This window comes from Manacus candei, unplaced genomic scaffold, assembly GCF_025592945.1.
Source record: "Manacus candei isolate 608988 ecotype Guabito, Panama unplaced genomic scaffold, ASM2559294v1 h1tg000025l, whole genome shotgun sequence".
In the NCBI taxonomy this organism is placed as follows: Eukaryota; Metazoa; Chordata; class Aves; order Passeriformes; family Pipridae; genus Manacus; species Manacus candei.
In genome coordinates, this window is record NW_026138073.1 from 830,589 (window position 1) to 856,659 (window position 26,071).

General features: G+C 46.3%; 1 long non-coding RNA gene across 1 annotated transcript in view; it reads left to right on the forward strand.

The window, feature by feature from the left end:
* Window positions 1–205: 205 nt before the first annotated feature.
* LOC127471620 (uncharacterized) overlaps window positions 206–26,071 on the forward strand; it is a 47,766-nt gene continuing 21,900 nt past the window's right edge. Inside the window, exon 1 of the long non-coding RNA XR_007904702.1 lies at window positions 206–347. This is a non-coding gene — a long non-coding RNA (uncharacterized LOC127471620). The remainder of the gene's footprint in view (window positions 348–26,071) is intronic.

The window sequence follows — 26,071 nt, forward strand, 5'->3', positions numbered from 1 at the left end:
TTTCCTACTGTAACATATGATTTTTGCAATACAAAGATTTGATGCAGGATTATCCTGTGGTTAAAACCTTGGCTGGAGGCTGAGAGGAAAACAGTGTTCACAAAGGGGTTTTGTTTGACTTTGGCTGTGCCTTTAGACTTGTTGCTAAACCACCTGTCTGTGACATGGGAGATGATTCTACTTGCCTTGGTAGCCTTCTAAAAGAATCTGTGCTCAGTGCTGGGAAATGCAGCCCCTGGGGCGATGCCTTGGCAGGGACAGAGGAGCCCTGTTGGACAGTCAGCAGAGAGGGCACGTGCTCCCTTCTCCCTCCAGTGATCCTCAGCTGCAAACTAACCAGGCATCAGGTAGACAGGCTGGTTATCCTTAGTTCACTAATTTGTCATGTTGCATTGCACAGAATTAAATCAGTTTAAGATGTAATGGGATGAGATGCACTAAACTTCAGATCTGTTAATGTAATATGGCAGCATGTTTGAATGCATTTGTTTTGCTTCATGTAACCACAATTGAGTCTGACAGTGGTGTATCTGGTGCAGAGGCTGGGACAGGACAATCACAGACCACACTGTCAGGGAACTTTGCTTGAATGAGCCTTGGCATCATCTATAATTATGTGCTAAAAGTAAATCTAAATTTGTCTTTTAGTGCTTGAGGTGAAAAATTGTGAAGTCCAACTTGAGTATCACCTTTTTCCCATTTTCTCTTTTTAGCAACAAAAACTGTTGGTTTAATTTAATTGAGATTGCCCAGAGAAGCTGTGGCTGCCCCTGGATCCCTGGAAGTGTCCAAAGCCAGGTTGGATGGAGCTTGGAGCAACCTGGGCTAATGGAAGGTGTCCCTGCCCATGGCAGGGGGTGGAAAGAGATGAACTTTAAGGTCCCTTCCCACCCAAACCATTCCATGATTCTATAATTTAATATAGTTTCCTATCACCACTGTTGAAACCTTGGGGCAGGAAGGAGTTGGAGATGCCTTCAGTGCTTCCTATGGTGATTCCTCTGTTTTCTACTGTCTGTGCTTTGTTTGATGTTCTGAATGTGTTTCAAGTGGATATCTCTGGTACAAGGGGAATAAACATGGCTCTACATAAACCTTTATCAGTATTTTGACAGGTGTGCAGCAGTGCTGTAAATTAGTTTGGATAACTGCTCTCAGGCAGGTGTGACTCCTGGGGTGGTCCTGAGCAGGGCTGAGGGCTGGACTCTGTGACCCTTGAGGGTCCCTTCCAGCTCAGCCTATTCTGCCTGAATATTGGGGTCTGCAGAAAAACCCCTCTGTTGTGTTTGGGAAGAGAAGAGCAGGCAATGTGTTAAATCCTGTTGTTCTGCAGTTTCCTGGCTGAAGATGTCACTTGAAGGAGTTCCTCGTGGTGTCTGTGAGGGTGACACGCTCTCAAGGGTGAGCAGAGGGAGGCTGGGGGGGTTGTGCTGCTGGTTCAGCTCTCTGGGTTCACTTCTGCTCCCACAGCAGGACCAGACACCTGCCCAAGGAAGGGACAGCCCTGGAATCACCTCCCAGCCCTGCAGGGAGGGCTGATGGCACAAACAAGGCTCATATTCAGCTTCTGTTTTTTTCCTTTCCCGTTTGCCCAGCCGAGACGTTCTGAGCTCTGTCAGCTCTCTGGAGATTAATTGAATACTGTAAACACTGAATTTACTTCTGAATCACAAAAGTCAGATTATTTAGACCTTGAGGAGGAGATGGGAGCTGTTTGAATACTTGATTAGCTTGGTCGCAAAAACCTTGGGATCTTTGCAGATGGAAAAATGGTTTGAGTAATGGAAAATGTTTGCCTTTTCTCTTATGACTGTTACAGAGCTGTTTGATATGGTTTTATTTTAAGTGGAGCCAGTGATTTCTTCCTCTTTGTGACCTTGTGTTATGGATTGGGTTTTTTTAATTTATCTTTTATATCTCATATAATTGAATTTCCAGTATCTTTTCCAGGGCAGTTTAATAGTAACAATTTAAGAATGTGTTGCCTCCTTATGAATGTCGGGAATCTTTCTTACACAACCAGGTTGAAGGTCTCTAAAGGAGCTCAGACAGTTTGGAACTCCCAGTTTCTGTTTGGCCAAGGACAGCTCACAAGGGCTACCTGAGAGAGAAGGCAAACTCTGGGAGCCTGATGGGTGGGAGATAATGGAGGGAATTCACACTTAATTCTTCAGTGATGTGACTTGGTTTGCATGTGTTGCATGGTTGTCCAAGGCAGAGTAGAGAGAATCCTGGGCTGGGCTCTGAGCTGGGTTTGCTGCTCTCAGGAGCAGAGTCCTCACTGGGGTGAGGAGAGCGAGGGGGGGCTCAGGGGAGAACAAACCCATTTCTGAGCTGAACTACACTGGGCACGTGAAGTGCTGACTGTAAGATCATCTGTAATGATCTGTGTGATAATTAACTGATAGTGCTGACTGTAAGATCACCTGTAGTGATCTGTGTGATAATTAACTGATAGTGCTGATTGTAAGATCACCTGTAGTGATCTGTGTGATAATTAACTGATAGTGCTGATTGTAAGATCACCTGTAGTGATCTGTGTGATAATTAACTGATAGTGCTGATTGTAAGATCACCTGTAGTGATCTGTGTGATAATTAACTGATAGTGCTGATTGTAAGATCACCTGTAGTGATCTGTGTGATAATTAACTGATAGTGCTGATTGTAAGATCACCTGTAGTGATCTGTGTGATAATTAACCGATGGGGAGGTGATTTCTACAGGGGTGTGACTCTCCTGGCCGGGTTCTGGGCACGGAGGGAGGCAGGAGGGACAGGTCTCTGTGTTCATGTGCCTGCAGCAGCTCAGGGCTCTCACCCTCACCAGGCACCCTGGCAATCTTCTCTGATGGGATATTGATCTTGGTCTTGTCCCTTGCAATGGATTCTGGAATGAGTTGCTATAAAACAAGCATGTGCTTAGTTTTTTAGGAGAGTTTTCTACCCCCGAGTTTCTTTTTACATGGAACTCGCTTAAGCTTGTCTGTGAAAAACATGGCATTTTCCTTCTGCAGAGCTTTGAATGTTTATGGATCTGTAGGAAGATTTAAGTATCTCTGAGTGAGAGTAATCGGGTGGAAATACAAATGGAAACTGAGGCTGGAGGCAAACTGTGAGAACTGGGACCTGTTGCAGACTTTAGTAGCTATTTATTGAACTGCTGATTTAATTAGAGCAAAACCACTGGTGGTTGAATAATTAAGAATTTTCTTTGTGGCAGATTTGCTGTCTCTCACTGATCCATTGACTTTAAATTGGAGCATCCAAAACTCTAGAAGGATTTGGGCACCTTCAGTTCTCCTGGGAAATGGCAGGAAAACCTGCAGCCTGTAGAACACACTGTGCCCTACAGCAAGGACTGTGTCCTTTGGGAAGGGAGGTGGTGGAGATCCAGCATGGTTACACCTTAATAGCTGGCTCAGAACCTTCCACCTGTGTTCTCTGGCACGTGGTAGTTACAGAAATCAGAGCATCTGACCCACAGGTTCAGTGGGATTTCCTGGATTCTCTGCTCAGAACAACACCAGTTCTCAGTTTCCCCTTTCCCATCCATTTTCTTTGGGGCAGGTCATGCCTTCCCTATCCCTGTGTGACAGAGAAGAGCAAAGCAGTGCAGTGCCCACAGAGCCTGCCCAGGCTTTAATATCTCTGAGAACTGAAGAATCTTGTCCTTTATGCCTTAATATAAAATAATGTCATATAAAAATGGGGAGAATATTTAATAAGAATATAAAAGCTTCCAGTAGTAGTGGATATCCACGTTTTTATTGGGTTTCCTGGTGTTATAATAATAGTCATCATTTTCTTCAATGCATTTCCTTGTAGCGAGGAGAAATTGTAGCTCTGAATCCTCTGATTTCAGGCAGGTTCTGTCCAGCAGGCTGTGAATTCACAGCCCTTGCCACGGGAAGATGAACATGTTTGTAAATGCTCCTGAAATCTGCTCATTCCCTCCTCTGAGAGATGGGCCTTGTCCCTGCCCAGGGCTGCCCGGGGCCGTGTTCCATCCGAGCTCCTGCTCAGGGAGCTCCCATCACCCTGCGGTGGGAAGGGGAGGAGCAGTTTGTTTAGTCAGAGCAAAATGAAGACGATGGGAGGAGGAGATTATGGGAAGTTAGATACACATATATGTGCATGATAGACTGGGAAGTGCCTCAGTTTCTTGTTTTCATGGCAAATGAAAACTGTGACATGAGAAAAAAAGTCACGGAAGCTGCAACCAAACATTGTGGAATTTTAATGTGACGTGGGATTTTCTTGAAGTAGAAAGGAGCAATTTGAAAATCCCCGTCTTTCAAAACTAGTTGCTTGGGAGAACTGGGGGAGGCACAAAGCTAAACAATTATAAATGGTAACCTTTAAAAATAGATATGTATTTCCTAACAGACTGCATCTCTTCATTATCACAGACACACTCATTAACTGAAATATTTAGTGGGGATTATGGGTTGTTTAAAAATGCAACAGCTGCTCTGCTTGGTGTTTTCTCTTTCTGAAGATGTGATTTTCTTAATGTTAGTTTCTGACTCCACACACAGACCTCAGTTCATTCTGGGTTCATCCCAGTCCTACTCCTTCACTGGTGCACTGAGGCTGTTACATCCCCCCAGTACTCAGTAGTTGCCAGAAAAACGGGATTTCTGCAATAGAAATCAACAAAATAAATAGAAAATAGATGTAAATAAGTGAAGTGACAATTAGTCTGTCTCAGGTGGTGTAGCTTTGTTTCCATTGGTGAGGCAGAGCTTAGCTGGAATTCAACTCCTTATTTTGTTATTGAAAATAGGAGTGGAAAACTGATTTATTTTTTTTTCCCCAAAGGGTGAGATGCCTTTGGATCACTGTCAGAAGGCAGCAGCTCACAGAAAAGCACTAAAATTTTTGTCATTTTGATAAAAGATACAGATTATCTGAAGCTTTTGAAAGGTCTCCTAGAATAACAAAAAACACAAAATGCAATTAATTTCAAAATACTCTAAGCACTTTATGAAATCTGGCTGATTTTATCTTCCACTGATTAACAGATGACTATAACTCCAAAAACTATAGGTCTTAGAAGCTCATATTGCAGAGATGTACCAAATGAGAAAAAATTAAAAATAATGGGATGTCTCTTTAGATGAAGCAGAAGCAAAAGGCACCTGGCAAAATGATGGATAAAGCTCCTGTGTAACTGGCAGAGAAGGTCTGTATCTGTTTTGCACACTCCACTTGGAGACTGAAGGGTTTCTTTGGCTCAATCTGTCACTGTTGGCCTGTCTGTGCTGCACAGGTTTGCAGCCTGTAGCTGCCCAGCATCAATTTTGCCACCCTCCTCCTCCTCCTCCTCCTCCTCCTCCCTGTCTGTGCCGAGGCTGGGCCGTCCCGGGGGGGTCCTCGGGGGTTGGCATCTGGTTTGTCTTGTCTGCTCTAAGCCTCCCACCGGGCCCTATCCATAATATTCCAAGACATCAAACCAGTCTCTGGCTGCCTTGGGGACCTGTTTGTCTCCAGCATGTAGAACACACACACGCTGTTGGGAAGAGGCTGCTGGAGAAAAATGGTGATTTATTAACTCTCCAAAAGAAACTTGTAGCTTGGTTTGTGTGTGTGACAACACCAAGGAGTAAAAGGCACAGGATGATCTAAGATGTGGGAGTGGGAAGGGCTGGTGATATTTCTCACATGCTGAGTAGCTTTGGAGCTTTGATCTGAAACTAATGGAAGTTTTTGTGGCAAGTGTTACACTGAGGGGACGGGTCTGTCTTACACAACAGTTCTCATCTCTCCAGGCACTTTCCTGTTTCTGTTGGTGCTGGGCATTGCTACTCCCAAACTTGTGAGGAATGGGTTAATGGAAAGAAATGCTGTTGTACTTAAAAGCCCTAAATCTGAGTGGGTTTGGGGTGATCTTACTGCAGTGCCTGGTCTGGGGGTCTGTGCTGGCTGGCACCTGTTCTGGGTGGTGGCAGAGTCACAGCACCACAGGTTTGGGTGCAGAGGTGTGCTGGTGCAGGACAGCACCTCAGGGTGCTACACAGGGTTTGCTCTGATGGGCAAGAATTGAGACTCAGAGCCAAAGCTCTTGTGGGAGGTGGTGGGAGAGGAAGCTCAGCTGGGCAGCAGGGGAACAGTCTGTGGTTTGTGTTGTGTGTCTGTTGGGAAAACTCAGGTGGTGTCCAGCAGCCGTGGTGGCCTTGCTGGGAAACCTTTTGTGACCCTTTGGATGGCAGCTACTGCTCCTGAAGGAAGGAGAAATCATCAGAACTTCCTTAGGTGAAATTTTCATAGAATCCTGGAATGGTTTAGGTTGGAAGGGACCTTAAAGCCCATCTCATTCCACCCCCTGCCATGGGCAGGGACACTTTTCACAATCTCAGGTTGCTCCAAGCCCCGTCCAACATGACCTTGGACCCTTCCAGGAATAGGGAGTCCCAAACCTCTCTGGGCAACCTACTTTCAAGGAGTTTTGATGTAAGTAGCTTGATAAATGAGAGAGAACCCTGGTAAGAGTTTGATTATCAATTTCCAATTTAATCCCAGTGATAGTGCATGGAACAGCCTCGTTGCTGTGCACAGAACTGTGTCACGCTAGAGAGCATAGCAGGGGCCTGTTATCTCTAATATTAAATAGCATTCAGCAAGTATTTAATAAAGTTCTGTTATGTTTCTACTAGGATAGAAAACACAATCTGGAGAAAGGGGAAAATGAAGTGTTTAAAGAAAAACCAACAACCCATAGAAAATCCACAAGCTGCTGCTCAGCTTTTATTGACAAAACTTCAGAGAATTTATAAGCTGTAAAATGTTTGTGGGGATATTGTGCCAAACAAACTGTGTATTTACAGGAAACATAATTGTTGCCCCCAGCAGGTTTGTGTACCTGTCTGTCTGTTACTGCATGGAAATATTGAAAAGAAAATGCGAGAGAAGTTTAGATGGTGCTGGAAGAGATGGCAAAGGTGAAAGATGAAGTTCTGTGAACAAGATGAGGAAGCAAACTAGAAATGCTGTTGTGACCTTGGTGTTTGGCCCCAGGGGCCTGTGTAGATGTGAAATAAAATACCTGATGTATGCTCAGGGCAGGGAGAGTCTGTTCCTTCCCCAGCATGGCTGGGTGTGTTCACTGCTTGTGTGGGTCTGACTCAGAGCCCTCTCTGGTGCAGAGGCACAAATACCCTAATTTGACACAAATTCAGGCATTTCCCACATCAGCACTGCAGCTGTACCTGGCCAGGCAGCAGATGGACCCTGGGTTCACTTACCTGGTCATTCACTGCACTGATCAGGGGCTGGGGGAGAGGAAGGTGCCTGCCCAGGTGCTTCAGTCTGGCTTGTGAGAAACCTGAGAAGTCAGGGCCCTTGACAAGCTATACATCCCCAGCTCTCACACAGCTGAGCATGAATATTAACCTGTCAAAAACTGCCTAAGAAAGGAATTGACCTCATTTGCAGGGAGCTAAAAGGAAATTTCTTCTCAGGCTCACAATATTATGAACATTTTTTGTTCATAGGAACCATCAAGTGTGACACAAACTTTATATATACAGGAAAAATCTCTTTGTTTTCATTTTCCTCATGTAATTCTTCCATTTTCTCTGCATCAAAATGTAGGTGGAACAGACAAACCCAGCCTGCCTTCATGGTTGGATTTGGGGTATTTTGTAAGTTCAGGGGTCCAGAGTGGTCTTCCTTTGTGTTTGGGCACTGCCCAGGTGGACCCTCAGGTACCACCAGGGCACCCTTACAGAGTGGCCTTTAATCCAGGCTGCTCTTCCTCACTGGCTGATATTTATATCAAACCTGTCTAAACCTAAGGACAGACTGGAGCAATGAAATCTGTGCTGTGTGGGACAGAAGGTGGCCTGCAAAGGGGCAGAACAGGTGAGAGTGCCTGTGAATGTCCCCGTGTACAGGGAGGTGGCACCACCTGCCTTTCCATGGGAAATAGGTCCATCATTCCCTGCTCTTGGGAGCTCAGAGGATCAGTGAGGACAACAGGCAAGGCTTGGATGAGTCACTGAGGTCAACCTGTTTTCGCATTTAAAGGGATTCTTCCCCCAGACCAGGAATTGATGTTTGGGATTGAGGGATGCTGCTGCTTCTAGGGTGCCATAAATAAGCTCAAATAGGTTGGAGCCAGTGGGACCTGTTGCTAAGGTGATACAAACTGGGTTTTGCTTTTGCTGCTGGAGAGGACAATTCAGCAGGAGGTGTTCAAATGAAGCTGAATTCAAACCTGTTTATGTTCTTTCACCCTGAAATGAAAACAATTTTGTCTCATGGCAGTTGGGTTTTGGACCCCCTGAGCTGGGGTTGTTTCTGGTTCAAACTAAAGCATCATTCTGTGCATCTGCAAAGATGCCTTTTAAAATAAAGTGATGCTTGAGAGAGGAAAATAGGTCTTACACAGTGTATTTCCTTTGTAATCTGTGTTTTAGTGCTTAATGTGTTGTTGCACATGAAAGCGCTGAGGTGGAAGGTTTCTAATAGTGGAGTTTATCAGAGATCAGAGGAGCAAATCTTTGATGATCCCTCTGTGCTGTGTTGCTGCTCAGCTCTGCCGTGTTTGCCCATTTGAGCTGGGAGTGATTGTTTTTCGGCACTTGAACAAATAACTACAAAGGTTTGCCAGCAGCTTCGCTCCGTTTGTGCCGTCGCACTCGACACTCGCTCACGAGTTGACTTTGTTTAGTTCTGCTTATTTTAATGCCAGGCAGAGCTGCAGGGAGGGGAACATCTTTAACTGCATGGAACCAACAGCTGCACTGTCAGGCTCAGCTGTGATGGACTGGGAGCCTTTTTCCCCAGCTGTCTGAGCAGCGTTGATGTCATCTCTCACCTCTCCTTCCCAAGCCTTGCTTCTCTTTGGGGTTGTTTCAGAGGCAGCAACCTGGTTATTGCATTTGGTATCCATGCCTAAGAAGGAATCCAGACCTTTTAGGGGGTCACGAGGCTCTGGGCACGTGCTGCCAGCCCTGCAGGGCTTGTGCAGTCAGACTGCTGGTGCTGAGCCCTCTGTGTCCTGCTGAGGGGCCGTGGGGTGCAGGCTGTTTGCAGGTTCCAGGGCTCGAGGCTCCATCCTGTACTGAGGTGCACTGTTGCCATTCTGACTGATTCTCCAGGGGATCCTGATCAGTGCAGCTCCAGTGGCACTACCTCGGTTGAAACTCTGATTATTTGTTTTTTTTTAAAGAGAAATATTGTTACTACTTCTCTTGCCCCGCCCCAGGCTCCTGTAGTGCTGTGCTGTGGAAACCAGGGACCCCCACACAGTCCAGTCAGAGCCAAACTCCTTTCCTGAGCTCCAGGGGCTGAACAGGTTCAGGGGCTACACTGTCTCTTCCAGAGGGTTTGGAGTGTGGCCAGAATGAACAAACCTTTCCTTACAGACCTGCCCATTTTCACTGATGTATTGTCATCATCTGCAGGAGCACCTCAGACCCACACACTGGCTCCACTGTCAGGAGCCAAGGTTTGCCTTTATTTGTGTCTTGGCTGTGTGACCCAGTGAGTCTGTGAGTCTGCTCTGTCACACATAACTCACAGTAAATAAATCCCTGATAGGTAATCATACACTGGACACAAATAACTTACAATTTCCAAACAGAATGTCCCCCTTTTTAAGGTTTAGCAATGGTGAGATTTAAAACCAGAGTGTTTGAGCTGAGTGTCAGGTTTCATTTTCACTTACTAAGGATATTAGTTAGGATGCTATTTACTTAAGAAATTTGACATTAAGATTTTATTTATAGCAAATGTAAGTACCTCTGAAACCTTTGTTCTCAGTTGAAACAAAATGCTTTATGGGATTATTAAATGCTACTCTGTGAGCTTTGAATTTCAAATAAGAGTTGGGTTCAAAAGTGTCCCAATGGACTGAGTAGCTGGAACAGATCAACTGGGACCTGCTGTCTGACCTGGAACAAGAGTTGCTTCTGTGCTTTAATGCTTCAGTTTGTACCTTGATCTGTGTGGAGAGATATTTACACTTACTGACCTTGTAAAAATGGAACCAGAATTAATTTATATTCTCTGCAGCAGAACTTCAGAACACTTTTGTTTGTGTCAGCAGCAGTAGAGAAGAGCCTTTCTGCAGTCAGTGCTGTGCACTGAAAACTGGGACATCTGGGGCTGATCCTGGATTCTGTTTTCCTGGGTGGCTTTGCAGGATGCCTCATCTTGTCATGTCCTGATGCCCACTGGTGTTGTTTTGTGTTTTTTTTCTGCCCCTCTTTTTTATTTCTGGAAATTGTGGGAGGAAGGGAGATGGTTGCACACAATTTGTGAGAACAAAGTTGATGCCACTGTATTTTTGAGATCTGGGCGTATTACTGGTGTTGAATACATTTCATCTCACAGGTTTGCACCTCAGTGCACTTCAGACCTGCTTGCTGTTATTACAGTACAGTTAGAAATGAATAGACTTCTCCTCCCTCTGCAGTGTTAGTTAAATTCTCCATATGCTGGTAGGTTAAATGGGTATTGAACTGTTTAACATTAATTAAACAGCCAAGTCTGGGGAGAAGCCAGGAGCACATTGTCCAATTAAAGCAGTTGCCTGTATGAACAGCTGCCCATAAATCAGGTTCTCTTGTATACATAACAATTGCTAATTGAATAATTACCTAGATTTAATCTCTTAATTTTTTTCCTCAGGAAATGTATCACATTTATGTGGAAGTACTGAATTTTTTAGCATGCTTTGATTTTTTCCCAGGCTGAGGTGCAATGTGTGTGCTGCAGGTCCCCAGGAGCTGCTGGGAGCCCGTGGCTGAGGCTCAGCAGGAGTGGACAGGAGGGTGATGTGTGTGTGTGTGTGTGTGTGTGTGTGTGTGTGGAGTGCAGGAACCTCTCTGAGAGCCCTTCCATGTGGCAGCGCTCAGGGCAGGGTTGGGGTTGTGGGTTGTGCTGCTTGGAGGCTGGATTTGCTTTGCAAAGCAGAAATAGGACCCCTGGAATCTCTGGAAGTCTCCCACTGGTGTCAGCAGTGGTTGTGTCCTGCCACTGTCCTGTTATAGCCTCGACAGGGCAGCCCACGTTGTACCTGGGTCCTTTGGAGGTCCCAAACACCAGCAATGGTCTGTGGGATGCCACCTCCTGAACACCAGCAATGATCTGTGGGATGCCACCTCCTGAACACCAGCAATGGTCTGTGGGATGCCACCTCCAGCAGACAGAACAGGTCAGCCAGGAAGGGCTGTGGGGTGTGGCCCTGATGGGACAGGGCCAGGAGGGATCTGCTGGTGCCTGAGGTGAGGTAAATCATGAAGAAGTGTGTTAGAAGTGGTGGTGTGTGCCTGGCAGTGGGAAGGGGCTCCCTGTGCTCTCCAGGGGGATGAGGAGATGTGTTGGATGGGGCTCAGAGCGGTTCTCTGCACTGCAGTGTCCTGGAATTAGGGATCAGCTCCTTGGGCACGGGGGAGGCAGGTGCCTGTTGGGGCTGAGAGGCACTCCTGGGGCTGGGGAGAGGATTCCAGCCCCACTTTGCTGCTGCTGTGCGAGCCTTTTGCATTCAGGTCTGCAGAAGCTCCTTCCCCTCTGCAGCTCTGTCTGTGCCGTGCAGATCAAACCATAAACCCAAAATGACACCTTTTGTGGTGCACAGCAGAGAGCTCATGAACTAACCCAGGAGCAGCTCCTGAAGCTCAAATACAGAATGCTTTTAAGGTGTGATGGAAATAGCTGTCTCACAGGGTGTAATTGTGCTCCCAGGATGGCCCTTTCTTCGGGAGGGAAGTGGTGTCTCTGGAACACAAACCTGCAGCAATGGATGGGACTGTGCTGCTCCTCCTGCCTCCTCACACAGGCAGCCCCTTCTCCTTTTGGGCTCCATTTGAGGCTCAGGACCTACACTTAAGGTCTCATCTTGCAGAGCAATGGAGAATAATAACTCTTATTTCAATATATTTCCATGTCTGCCACTATTAACATTTCCTTGGCTAGCCCAGGCAAGATTGGACATCAGGGAAGTACCACACTTGTATATTCTGTCACTGTTCAAAAACTGAGTTCTTTAAGCTCAGATTCCAAACAAGGACTTACCATGTATTTAAAATTCCTTTATGTGATCTGGGAGAAGAGCATCAACTTGTGTTTGTTCTTGGTGTGCTGGATGTGGCTCCCTTATGTATGTCAGGGAGCCTTTGGCACTGTGAGGAAGAGCACCCCAAGGTTAGTAAAGCTTTTATCTGTCCTATTCAGTTTATGATATGAAAGAAAAATCTGAGTCTGCATCTTTAGCTTGTGGAATTCCTTTGAAGTTGGCACTCTGGTACGCATACATAAAGAATCAGGATCATTTCAGTGAAAAGCTGCTAATACAGATGTTTGCTTCTTTATAACAATAGCAATGATTTCTGATCGCTCCTAAACAAGATCAAAGGCATCAGAATCTCCTCTTTGTTTTATCAGTATAATGAAACCACAATTATACTTAATACACTTGAAATGGTTGAGCACTGGGAGCTGAGAGGAGCCTCACCTGTCTGGGTGACACCCTGATGTTGGGCTGTAACAACCCAAGTTTTCTGGGGCTGCTGTGTTGTGCTGAAAGGGGGACCACGAACAGATGGGTGCAGTAAATTCAGTTGTGTCCTCTGCAGTGCTAAAGTCAGTGATGTGCATTGGTGTACACAGCAAGCAAAGGTTCTTTCTTGAAATCACTCAGTGATGGCCAGTAAGAGGGATCTTTCCCTTCTGATGAAGGGAAATGAGGAATGAGATTTTTCAGAATCTTGTTTTATTTGGGTGGTGCTGGACAAGGGCAGGGTCCCCATCCTGGGTGTCTCACCTGCTGCACCCACCACCAGCCCCCTGATTTTGCCATCTGATCTTTCTTTTCTGAGAGGAAACTGGGGAAGGAAACTCTGCTTTTCAACTAATTTCATCCAAACCCAGCAGACATGTGGCTCTAGCTTGTTCTCCCTGGAGGTGCTGAAGTCTTTTGAGTCTTTCCCTCTTCCCCATCCCAATCTTGTTCTGTTCAGAGAATCATAGAACAATTTAGGTTGGAATGGACCTTAAAGCTCATTTTGTTCCACCCCCTGTCCTGGGCAGGGACACCTTCCCCTGAAGTGGATCAGCAGCCAAGACCTGAGTCCTGGCCAGGACTGCAGTGCTCTTCCCCTCCACAGAACAGGAGGGACATCACAGTCCTCAGCTTGTGCATTTTGCTGCCTGAAGCCTGTCCAGCCCCCAGGGAAGGTGTTGGGAATGAAGCAAACCAGCAGCCCTGCTCTGTTCTGCCACAGCCACCTCTGCCCTGCGTGTTGATGGATCGATCCCACGCTGTCCCAGACAATCCCACGCTGTGAAAGGAAGCTCTTGGTGGCTGGGGGAGATGGCAGCTGATGGGCCTCTGAACTACTCCCTCAGTAATTCCATTAGGAGGGATGTCATGGTGTTCCTGTTTAATGCAGACATGCTGGACTGTGCTGGGAACAGTGAACTGGATGTGGTGGAGGAAATTAGCCCCTGACAGCTGCAAGCCAAGTGCCCGCTGCAAATGCATCTCTGTCAGAGCCAGCAGGCAGCTCCTGTCACCTTCCCATCAGCTGGAATTGGATGCCTATGGAGGTGGTAATTACAAATCCCAGCCAGGCTGCACAGGCTCATTTGTCTCTGTTTATCATCAGAGCAAGAATATTGATCATTACTAAAGCATTAAATGTCTTTGGAGAGGAAGAGGAAAATCAGGTTAATAAAGGCTGACATGCATTGTGGGATGCACTTCTCCATGAAAGTCAGGTTTGGGAAGTGCAAACGTGACAAATGAAATCCCTGTTGTAGCTCTCTGACCTGGTGGAGTTCTCCTGGGAGAGGTGGTGGCTCGGAGAAAGCCACTTGGGAGTTTTGTTTCCCAGGCCTGTGTATTTTGGAGCCAGCAGAGTCACTTGGTTTCACTGGGTGTGTGCAGCTGTGGGATTTAATGGACTCCCTGGGTTATGAACCCACGTGCAGCACAGTCAGGGGATGAAACTGGTGTGATGGAACTGGAATGAAAGTCTGGGGATAAAACTGCTTGGGGGTGGGGGTTCAGAGCCTGTTTCAGGAAAAGCCAAGGAAGTGCCTGCTTGGGGTCTGCCAGTGCCAGCCAGGACTGAGAGGGTGGAATTACTGCAATCATTGCCTGTTTTCATTGGGGGGGACAAACAGAACTGGACCTTTTATGTTGTTTTGATATCAGATGCTACATTTTTATCTCAGGCAGCAGAACATGGGTGTTTTCAGCCCAAACTGGTATTTCTCTTGCTGTGCTCTTATAAACAATTAATTTTGCCAGTAGTTTCACAGGTACCTTTTGAGTAACAGTATTGTTACCAATTTTCATTCAAAGCTCCCTTTTATCCAATAACAATTTTGTAGAGAAAGGGTCAAGAATATTCCATGCAGGCATGGTTTATTTGGGCTGAATTTTATGAACTGTTGATATGCTCCAACAGGGAACCAAGTTGTAAGAAGGTGATTAGAAGGTACTGGAATCACTGAGCCAGGTAAAATAGGCACAACCCCCAACCCTCCTGGGCTGAGAGCTGATCTCCAGCTGTGGTGCTGGGGTGTCCATGCAAGGAATAGTCCAAGGAATAGTCAGAACTGCCCATTTTCCAGAGTGGGGGAACCAGCCTCACAGATGGAGTTGCTTTCAAATATCTGTAATCAGCAAAAGCCTTTAATGAGAGTTTTAGCCCCAATTTGGGTTTTCACGCGTGCCAATTAGGAGAACCTTGTTTTCTATAGATACAGTCTTTTCTATTTTGAAAGCTTGACAGTTCTAATGCTTTGAAATTATTGGAGCTGACAGGTCTCCTCAAGAACTGTTTAATCTGTCAGATTCTTCCTTCTTTTATCATCTCAATCATTTAATGACTTGAAAAAAGAAAAACCTCCCAATGAGTTATTTTCTACCTTTCTTTAACTTGCCAATAATTCTAAAGGTTTTTACTTGTGGTAGGAATTTCTCTTTAGAAACAGAGAAGAGCTAATTAAAACATCCAGTATCCTAAATGATGAATTATGATGAAGTGCAGAGTAGTTTGCAGATGGTAATGCCAGTGTAGGTTGGAGCACAATTTGCTTGTCATGCTGGATGCTGGAAAGACACTGAGCTCCCAGATGACCTTTCTGGGTTCTTTCATTTTTATATTGGATTTTTTCTTCAAATTTGTACAAGCAAATCTCTTTTCTTGGTCTGTGAATCCAGTAATTTTGCTGGATGAATTTTTTCATTTGAGGTCCTGATCAGACTGAAGGAAGTGGCAGATTTGGCACAAACTGGGAATCTCTTCTCTGGGATGATGTGGCAGTAATACCTTGGATGTGCATCCCATAAAAACAACAGTAAACCGTGCAGATAATTGCTTTATAACTAATAATCATTTGCAGTGACTCAAAGCAAGGCTGGAACAGCAGCCTTTGGGTTTAATCATGCTTTGTGTCCCTTCTGTCTGGTGTAAATTGCTGCAGGAGCATCAGCACAGTGGTGGGAAGATGGTGAAATTTAGTGGGATCTGCTGAGGTGAAAGCAAAGACATGAATGGATGAGATCAGCACTGTGAGTTCTTTCACTCCTTGAGTTAAACCAGTTATTGATTGCAGTGGGAGTTTGACTGAATAATGGGTGATGTAAAATGGGTGAGAGCAGGAACCTCTGGATTTGAGTTCAGAATGCTCAGATAACCAGTTTTAGCCTACGTGGTGTTTCTCTTGCTTAGTCATAGCAAGAAGACTGTATTTATTATTCTTTGGAGGGATGGCAACAGGATATTATGCACTGACAATCCAGATTCCTAATTAAAAACAAACAAGAGATGCAAACTCTCCCAATCAAAGTGTTTAATCTGTGGAGGTTTAATTTTTTGGAGCTCTTAGTCCTCCACATCTGCATATATAATGGCAGGTAAATCTCCCATTGTGAATGATTGATGTGAAGATATAAACAAAAGCATTTTTATATGACTTAAAATCACTCGAAAGGCATTTTAAAGACACACTCTCCAGTTGCCTTCTGCCGTGGCAGAGGCACCAGCACAGGGTGGCAGCTTTCACTGGAGTTTCTTGGTGCTGTTGACAAACATAAAGAAACTGTCACCATTTAATTTTGGTGTCTTCATTTAATTTTTAGTGTTTTCCAGTTTCCATCTGAACTGAGCCTCACTGTACTGGGTTGGCAGCATTTTCTACCTTATCTGTCTTTGATTAGTAGATGCCAGTGCTGTGGGGATGGAGGGGTGCTGGAGTTGTGACTCTGTTTGCACATCCCTGCAGGGCCCAGTGCACTGGGTGTTACCTGTGGAGTTCATTTTCCTTTAAACTGCCCTCTGGATCTTGCCCAGCTGTGTTGGCAAGTTTAATTCTGCCCCAGACAGCTCCCCAATTACTTTTCCACTCTCCTGAGCTTTCCACTGGAACTGTAAGTGGTAGATACACATCCTTTAAATACTTGAGACTTTTGCCATCAGCTCTGCTGGTCTCTGACTCACACCCCGATGGACCAGGCATGTCTGGACTGTCAGGGGGTCTGAATGGTGCAGTCAGTGAGTTCAGCCCCCCAGCACTTGAGGATCAGCCCTTGTTTGTGCTGCAAGCTGTATTTGATGTTTACTCATTAGAAAGGACAAGACATTTGTATTGTGGGCTGAAATACAACCACCCTGGAGTTCAGAGCAGAACAAACAACACAGAGCTGTGTGATGAGCACGTGCTCAGCTGGGAAATGTCAAATGACAGAGATGTGTGCAGGGAGGAGGCTGAATTGCTCAGAGGAGTGAGCAGGAGCACAAACAGCCAGGCCCTGCCACCTCAGAGTAATGAAAGCTCCAAGTTCCGTGGGCACTCGGGGAGCTGAGGCAGTGCCCTCCCTGCTGCTCTGCACCTCTGGAACTTCCACCACTGAGAACAGGGGCCAAAATCTGAGCTCTTTGACGTAAGAGAGGAAACTGCAGTCCCTCATTTCCTGCAGGATGAGACACTCATTGTGCTTCTGAAGCTGGAGGAAGTCCACGCTTCTGCAATGGCAATTAATCTTGGGGCAATTTAATAAGGGATGGTTTGTCTTCAGCTGGATAGACCTGTGCCTTTGTATAATTCAGTAGAAAACAGTAATTGGGTTTGTGCTTTGAAAACCCCAAGCATTGTGCTCAGCTGGGTTTTCAGGGGTTGGAGTGTGGGCTCAGCCCTGGGGCTCTGGGGTCTCTGCCCCCCTGGCTGCTGTTGGCAGCTCTGCAGCACAGCTCTGATCCCTCCTGCTGGCACTGGTGTTCAGAACCTCTGAGTATCTGCAAGTGTTTTTTCTCATCCATCTGTGTCTGGCTTTTATCTTGTGGCTCTCCTGTGTGCTGGTGGGAGCAGCTGCCTTGTTCTACAGCTGCTGATTTTCAGGAAATCCAGTAGAGGTGTCACCTGTCAGGTTTTGATGGAGTCTGATGCACAGCAGCAGTGTCAGCAGGCACAGGGAATGATAATTTAGCTTCTCCGTGGTGCCTGTCTTTCCTTGCCCACTTCAGCCCTCCTGCCCTGGGCTGCTGTGCCTCCTGCTGTGCTGGCCACTGCCTGCACGGGTGACCTGGGGACAGCCCCTGCTAACGGGTGGTGACAGGTGTGCATTTTAGTGGATATCTTAGAAGAATTGCTGTCAGTAAAATTTAATTTAGTCTGATTGTTGCTGTTTGCCACTGGGAGAGCAGTCAGTCTCTGGAAAGCTCTGGCTTCTTTGGGAGCCTCAGTGGGTATCAAACCACCTGAAGTAAGAGGGGAAACATCAGTCTCTGGGTTCCACTGCACAACTGGAGGAAGGGGGAACTTGGTGATGTTCCAGGTGTTGAGCTTTCCCCCCCCCAGCAGTCATGATTAAAACAACTGCTGACCAACTCTACTAATATGATGAAACTCATATGCCTAAACCCAAAAACCCCTGTGGAGCCCAGGCAGCAGGGCTTGGTGCCACGTTCTGCTTTGCAGTGGTGGGATTCCTGCAGCACCTTCTTGGACTATTCTGCCCTTCCCCTTGCTGTTCCCATGTTTTATCTCCTGACTGTGAATCATTACAGTGGTGTGTGATAACCAGCTGCTGAAAATGTGACACTGAGGAATTCAGTGCAAGCTCAAGAGCAAACACAGTGGAAAGATTTGGAATGATGCAGCTGTAAATCATTTAAGGTGGGGGGGGGGGAAGAATGAAAACATTGCCTTGCTTTCCTTAACAGGCTGTGGCAGGAGGTGGGTTTTGCTGTTCATGTGTTATGAGGAACATGTGGTTTGGGGGTCTGTTAATGGGGTTTTGTTGGTGCTGTCACTTCCACTGAGGTGCTTTTTGGAATAATTTGCTCCATTCTGCTCCTGCTATTTGCAAGTGAAGAAAAATGGGATTCTGAGGCTTTCTTTGTGTCTTATGCTGCAAGGAAAAGGAACACTAATAGCCCATGAATAATTAGTGTGTTGTTCTAAGCTCATATTCTAGATGGATGCAGTCAGCACCTGCCTGGGCTATCACAGGGGTTTTAGTGAGATCTGATAGCTTTGCCTTTTGCTGAGGCTGCCTCACACTGCTCATTACAGGAGTACCTTTATCAGAAATAAACCTCAGGGACACGAGGTGCATGTTAAATGTAGGTGCATGTGATTTTTCAAAATGCCACAATCCTCCCAACTAAGCTGTGTGTCCTGGGGAGAGCTTCCCCCTGCCCAGTTCATCTCTGAGCTTGTACTTCACCATAAGCTGCTTTGGCAAAAGGGTTTGGTAGGTGTGGAGAGTTCCTTTGCCTGATGGGTAACACAGATACTCCTGGCAGGTGGCAGCACCAAGGTGGGCAGTATAAAAATGTGTCTTAAGCAATTTTTCAAGCTGCTGTTGTGGGTGGCACTGAGCTGTACTAGGACTGACAGCTTCTCTGGAGGGCAAAGGAGAAGCTCAGGGGAAATCCAGAGCCCTTTCAAGGAAGAATATGGTGCCCTTGGGGCTCAGGGGCTTTGCTGGTTAATGGCTGCTCTGGGAAAAAACCTGTACAAGGCACTTAATGTTTACCTGGTGGTTTATGGCTTTTCACCATTTTTTTAATTCTAACCTAAAGTGTTATTAAAATTGGTTCTAGTCACTGAATTTCAAGCTCAGCCATGGCCAAGTTCACCAGCAGTGCAGTGCCTGCAGCCCATGGGCACCAGAGTGCCCAAAGCAGGGCAGGGCTGCAGGCAAGGTGAGCCTGGGGGGTCTGTGCAGCCCCCACACCAACCTCTGATGTGCTGCATACACCATGCCAGAGCTTTTAATTTCCTTCTTTCCCTGGTTCACTTGTCCTTATGATCATCCTTTGGATCACCATCAAGTGACAGTGGCAGCTCCTCAGGGCCCTTAGTGTAGAGCTGCTTTCCCACCTCCACGTTCAGCAGCTGTACTATTACTTTAGTTCCTGTTTGCTCTCCAGCTCCCCAAGACCCCTTTCTCATCATAGCTCTTTACCTCTTCTTGTTTTTCCTTTCCAATTTGCTCCCTTTCCACCCTCATGTCCTGTTGTGGTGCTGATTGAAGGTGGGTGGTTCTTTGGTCTCCCCTGTTCAGCTTTGCAGCCTGAACTGAGAGCAGCTCACTCTCCTTCTTCCCTGCCCTCCTGCCCCAAGCTTCTGGTTTTGCTCTTGATCTTTATTTTCAAAGGCTATAATTGACACCAGGGTTGTCAGTGCCTTATTTAGGGAAGAACTTGGCTGTGCTTCAGGACAGTGAATGGATCAGTGTTTGGTCACATTGATTGCTCCCATTGAACATATTGGATATTGAACAGTGTAGTCAAAAGCAAACAAAACTGCTATAATTGTTATTCTATTTGAATAGTTTTTGCCCATTGCAGGAAGAGCTGGGAGAAGCCCATGTTATTAAGGATTGCTTTGCCAGGGCTGTTCACTGCCCCAGTCCCACCCCACTGTGCACTCTGGGTCCCTCCACAGCCGTGGGAGCTGTTTGTGTGAGTGAACAAAGAGCCGAGGGTCTGTACACCCAGGGGATTTGCAGGGGGAGGAGAAGGCATCAGATACAGTGATCAGACACTGAGTACTGCCTACCCTACAAATACCCAGCTCTGTCAGCAGCTCAGGAGGAGAAAGCAGCAGTGATTAAATGTACGTGTAAAGTCAGAGCAGGTTGTGTGTGGAGGTAAAAGCAGCAGAGAGAACAAGGCTTGTAGGAGGGATGGAGACAAGGAGGTAATGCAATGTGTTGAGGCTGATTTACATTATCTTGCCAGATAAAAACCCAGATCATCTGCAATTTGTTATTTACAGTTCAGCACTGCGAAATCAATTACTGAGATGCAATTTAATTAAGGTAGGTTAATGCTTAATCTAAGGCAGTAAACCCATAAGACATAATTTCAGTTTACTAATCATTGTAATGCTAATGGCTATTTGACATCTGCTCCATTAAATTGGGCAATACATTTTGGTGCCAGTTTAGCCAGTGATTTCCCTGTCCTGTTCACCCAGAACAGCCCTCCTGAGCACGGGGAGGGGTTGGACTCTAGTCATGGAGTTGTTTAATTCTTGCTGCTGCCAATGTTTCCAATAAATCTGGCCTGGGATACAGTTAACCTGCTATAAGTTTGTTAACTTTTCTCAGCAAGGAGCTGAGGGCTTTCCTCAGCTGTGTCATTGACCTGTCAGGTGACTTTTGGCAAGTTCCTGGCTTCTAAGTTATTCAGTAAAGACTTTCAGCTCTGAAGCCAGTTGTGCCTTTGTTCTTTCCATAATATTATCAGTGTGAAGGCCCCCCTGGATCTAGCAAGAGTCTGGGAAGCTGTTTGCTTCCACTTCATTGTTATTCTGCTTTTGTTTCTCGTGATCCTGAGGTGGCTGTGCTTTAATAGAAACAGGAGTGAGGAAGGAGGTGGGGAGTCCAATATAGCAGTGCTGTGGCTGGAGAGCTGAAGGGAGAACAGCTTCACCTAAAGGACACTTTGGTGCAAGGACAGTGTGACTGTCCCCTCACTGCTGTGGCAGCTCAGTGCCAGGGGCTGCTCTGAGGATGTCCATCTGCAGCAAATACCCAAAAAGCCGCGTGAGCGAGGCCAAGGCTCACCCTGGCTGTGTGGGGCACTTGGGGCACAGCATCTGCCCTGGCACCAGCTCCACCAGTCCCAGCACAGCACACCCATAGCCAGGGAACCATAAACTGGTTTGGGTGGGAAGGGACCTAAAGCCCATCCAGTGCCACCCCCTGCCCTGGGCAGGGACACCTTCCACTAGCCCAGGTTGCTCCAAGCCCCATCCAGCCTGGCCTTGGACACTCCCAGGGCTGGGGCAGCCCCAGCTTCTCTGGGCAGCAAGGGACCCCAGCCCATGGCAGTGCTGTGCCTGGGCCCTGCTGTTCTCACAGCAGCCTCGGGGCACAGGGAGAGATGCAAACCTGGGCAAGGTGAAGGGTCTGTGTGTGTCAGACACCTCTCCCAGCCAGGAGGAGCCTTCTGGAGCAGGTGCTTTCAGAGCCTCTGGACACTTAAAGAGCTGTGGCTTCTCCCAGCTCAGACAAGCTCTGGCAGTTCCTGCTGGGGCAGCTTCAGCTGTGCCAGGTCTCTGCCAGCCAGGTACTGTTTAACTCAAATTAGTTTTCCAGTGACAAATGCAGCTCTAGCCCTGCACAGAGCCACAGGAGACAGGCTGAGGAGCCTTCCTGGGGGTTGCAATGGCAATATCTCCCCTCACTAATCCCAGGGCAACTTGTTTGTCTTCTCAGACCCAACAGAATTATCTTTTATTCACATTGATGGAGCCATCACTGTTGTCTGGGATGTTTGTGTGAGTGGGGACTTGGATCTCTTCCTAGCTTCAGAAAGTTTTTATGCTGTAATTTCTGAACTGGTATTTGTGATTAGACCATAAAAGAAGGTAATATGTGAAAAGTGTTCAACTGCTCTTGCCAGGATAGAAAACATATATTGTAATGCATTCAGAAAACAGTCCAAGGGTAGAGGATCAAGTTGTATTTGATTTTTCTCATTCTCTATAATAATCATTTTTGTTGTCTTGCAAAGCTCCAGCTTTGAAGTGAGACACATAAAGATTCTGCAATACCAGCAACTGTTTCTCTTTAGCTATTTTCCAAGTGATTTGATTTCCTCAATAGCATTAACTATATGGAGGACTAACAAGTTGTAATTAATGTATTCAGCCATTTTCTTTTGTGACAGGCAGGAATGTGAGTGACAGCACGAAGGGAAGAAGCAGAATAGAATTGGATGCTTGAGAAGATTATCATAACATAAAAACTGACAACTCTCTGGCTCTTGAATAACATATTGTATTACACTGAAAAGGGAGGAAAAAGCTATTTCACAAAAAAGCCCAACGTGGCTTAGAAATTTTTTGAGGAGGGGAAAGATTTTCAAAAGCCTTTTTAGTGTTCGACAGACTTGAATATTGAAGCTCACAAACAGTGTCCCACGTGCTGCAGTGTGTGTACAGGGCAGTTCATTGCACGGGGTGGAAGGAGCTCTCCTGCAGCCCCTTGTTCCAGGGGAACCATCCCTGGTTTGGCTGTGCCTGCTACAGGCACCTTCTGGCTGCAGGGGTGGTTGGAACCAGCCCCTGGGGAGGGTGGGAGGCAGGAAAGGGGGCATGGAGCATCAGCTCTGCAGTGGAAAACAGCTCCCAGCTCAGGGGTCAGAACCACAGAATCTTCTGAGTGGGAAGGGACCCCCAAGGGCCATCAAAGTCCAGCACACAGGACACCCCAAGAGTCCCACCGTGTACCTGGGAGTGTTGTCCAAAGCACAGGTAGTTCCTAAGCTCTGCCCTCTGGGGGCTGGTTCCCATTTTAGCAGCTGGGATTGCTCCTTGAGAAGGTGCAGGGGATGATTGAAGAGCAGGGCTGGCTGCCTTGCCTCCCCCCTGCCATCCATCCACCACAAGGTCATCTCTGTGCTTGCCCCTTTATGTTTATTTCTGAGCCAATAAAATTCCCATTTGCTCTGGTACATTTTGTAATCCACAGCTTTCAGCCCAGAGATTGATTATCTGTATTCCTAGATAAAATCAAAGTGCAGTACTTTAAACAGATTTCCACTCAATTATTTCCCCCAGACAGCTTAAATGGTGTTGTGAAAGCCCAGATTAACTCAGGAGTGGCCGAGGGGTTCATTTGCCTCCTGGCATTGCTGCATTTCATTTTCAAAGCAATTTTAATGCTGGTTCTTTAATGTCCATCAAACAGGGGGTAATATTTGATATTCACCCTGGAATCTGGGCATGGCATCTGAGCCAGGTGAATTTAAGGCAGTCAGAGGAACTCTGGATTCCAGAACAAACCAACCCCCCGCAGTGAGTGTGACTTTACTGCACCCTGTGCCTGTGGGATGTGGTCACACGGCCTGGACAGTAACTGTGTCCTTGGCTGAAGCTTCTCCCATTATCCAGAATTCCCTGTGCTCTTCCCACAGGCTGCTGCAGACCAAGGCTGTCACAGCCTACCTGGCTTTGGTCTGGGGATGATCTTTCCAGGTTCTTCCCATCCCATGGGAAATATGGCTGGGGAGCCAAGGCCTTGGTGAAAACCTGCAATTTTAAAATATGTTGGGTGAAAAGTAAAATATGGTTTTGAAGCAGAAATAGAGACTTCCTGGTGGGACCTATTTCCTCTGTGTCCCTCACTGTGGGACAGGATTGTGTTCAAGGATCTTCTTTTCACCAATTTAAATGTGTGGAAGTGAAATTCTTAAGGATATCAAGAAATAAAAAATAGTTTCAAGGGGGCTGTTAGAAATTAGGATTGGAGGAGAACTTGTTATTAGCACTTGTTCTAATATTTCAATTTGAGAGTGGAGAACATTTTTGCACAAGATTTTCTCAATAGAAATATAAATTTAATCCCAGCACAATTTGAAAACACATTAATTGTGAGTTATACAGCAGATGGAGGCTTTAAAACTGTATTATTTTTCTTGATTTATTGATGTTTCATTTCAGAATTTTTTTATTTGCCATTTTCTTCTGAGAACATTCAGTGTCACATTGATAAGTGTAAGATTGAAAATTGCCAAGAGAAAAAAAATAGATATATTTAGCCTAAACCAGACATCTGAACTTTTTGATTCATCAGTGTGTTAACATTTATTTTAGTCAGGCTGTCCCCCCCCCCCCCCCCAGTACTTCTTGGAATGATCAGTGATTCAAAATATCTTTTCCTTACCCAGTTCTATATGAAACCAGGGCACCATAAGTGAGTTCTTCAGTTCTGGGTTGGCAGTTTTGTAATCCAGAACATTGAGATGCTGGTCATCCTCCATCTCTTGCGATATTGAAGTGTAAATTGAAACTGTGGCAACAGAGTCCAGTCTCAGTGATAAGAAATTGCAGGTGTGTACAGTATGGGATGGATTCATGCTCACAAACAGATCACAGGTGGATTAGAGAAATAATTGGAAAAGGAACCCATGGCCAGACTCTCCCTGCAGTCAGTCACACCCAGTTCCACTGTCATTGCAGGGAGTTATTGCAGCTGTTCTGACACGGTACCACTGAGAGCAGGAGACTCCAGAAGTTATAACGGCACCAAAAGAGCTGCTAAAATGTGAGTCATGATGGAGACCAGCCAAAAAGACGTTATGATGCAGGATGATGACATGTCTCCTTGGGGGATGTCTCCTCTTGAGCTGTGCCCCGTTCCCTCTGTTCCTTGGAGTGCAGGAGTGCAGGTTGAAGCACCCTCTGAACAGCAGCATGTAGAATAACTGCAGGATTTTGCAGTCTCTGTTAAAGCAGCTGCATCTGTAACTCATTTCATGGAAGTTTTACTACTTTTTTTTTCCTTTTACCATATCATACTTGAAGCTCAATAAAGATAAACTTCCAATAATGTCAGTGTATCACGGCAGATTCAAAGCCCTGCAGCCGAGCCCGTATTCCCCAAAGTGCTGTTTATGAGCTGTGCTGTTTTAATGTAGTGGTAGAAGTAAAACCAAACATTTGGCAGTGTCTGTATTTGCACCCTTGGGACAGATGATGGAGGAGTTATTTGCTCCAGTCTTTAATCAATTTTAGGTAAGCAGCACGGGTATACCTTGAGCATCCATATTTTCTAATTGGCTCTCTTAAATGTGAAGCCTCCCATAATTCAGCGGAGAGATTTACAGAGGAGGGAGAGGGGGAGCAACCCGCACTCACCAGTTGGTGCTGTGATGGATCTGCCCCAGCAGTGCGAGTGGCCGGGCGAGCCGTGCTCTGCGGCTCCTCTGCAGATCACAACGCAGAGCGGGGGTGATGTCCCGGCGCAGGTCGGTCTGTGCCGGCAGCGGGGATGCACCAGCAACACTGATCCCTGGTGGGGCTCAGCCAGTCCGCTCAGCTGGGGCAGGGGGCAGTCTCTGGGCCAGTCAGTTTGTGTTATTCCTACAAGGACTTCTCGTAGGGTTGAACCCGCTTTGTGCACTTGGCTGGTGCGGTGTCTGCATTCTGCAGAGAGCACTCAGCTGAGCTGCAAGATGAGTCAAAGGTGGAGGTGAATCTTGTTGTAAGGCTGTGTCCAAAATTATATGGGGCATGGCAATAGAGGAAAAGCATGAGAGAAGAGTGATGGTGAAAAAGGGCTTTACTTTTTTTCGATGCATTTGATCCCATTTGGCTTCTCCTGGACTCTCCCCTAAAGCTCTGTAGCCTCAGACTGACCAAAGTCTTGTGCTCATGTGCATAAACAACCATGTTTTGTGGTGTCCCCTGAAAACATACAGGTGTTGATTGCAGGACGTGAGCCATGGGTGTGTGTCTGGGAGGGAATCTGGAATCTGGGAAGGGTCCCGTGGCTGCTGAGACCATCCAGAGGAAATGAAACCCAAGCATTCCACAATTGCATTTTGCCTCTGTCTTCAGTGACTCAGTGACACCGAGTTAACCAGCTGGCAAATCACCCAGGGCCATGTGACATATTTGGATATGCACTAGAATAACAAAGGACACTTGGACATCACCTTTTTGTTTGGATGTTGTCCTTATGTTGGCCATTTCAGGGTAGTTTATTGTATTAAGCCATTCAGTATTTTTTTTTTGATCTTTCTCGTGTTCTGATTAATGGCTTTACTAGATTAATTCCCCCCTAGTATTAAACTTTAAAATTATTTA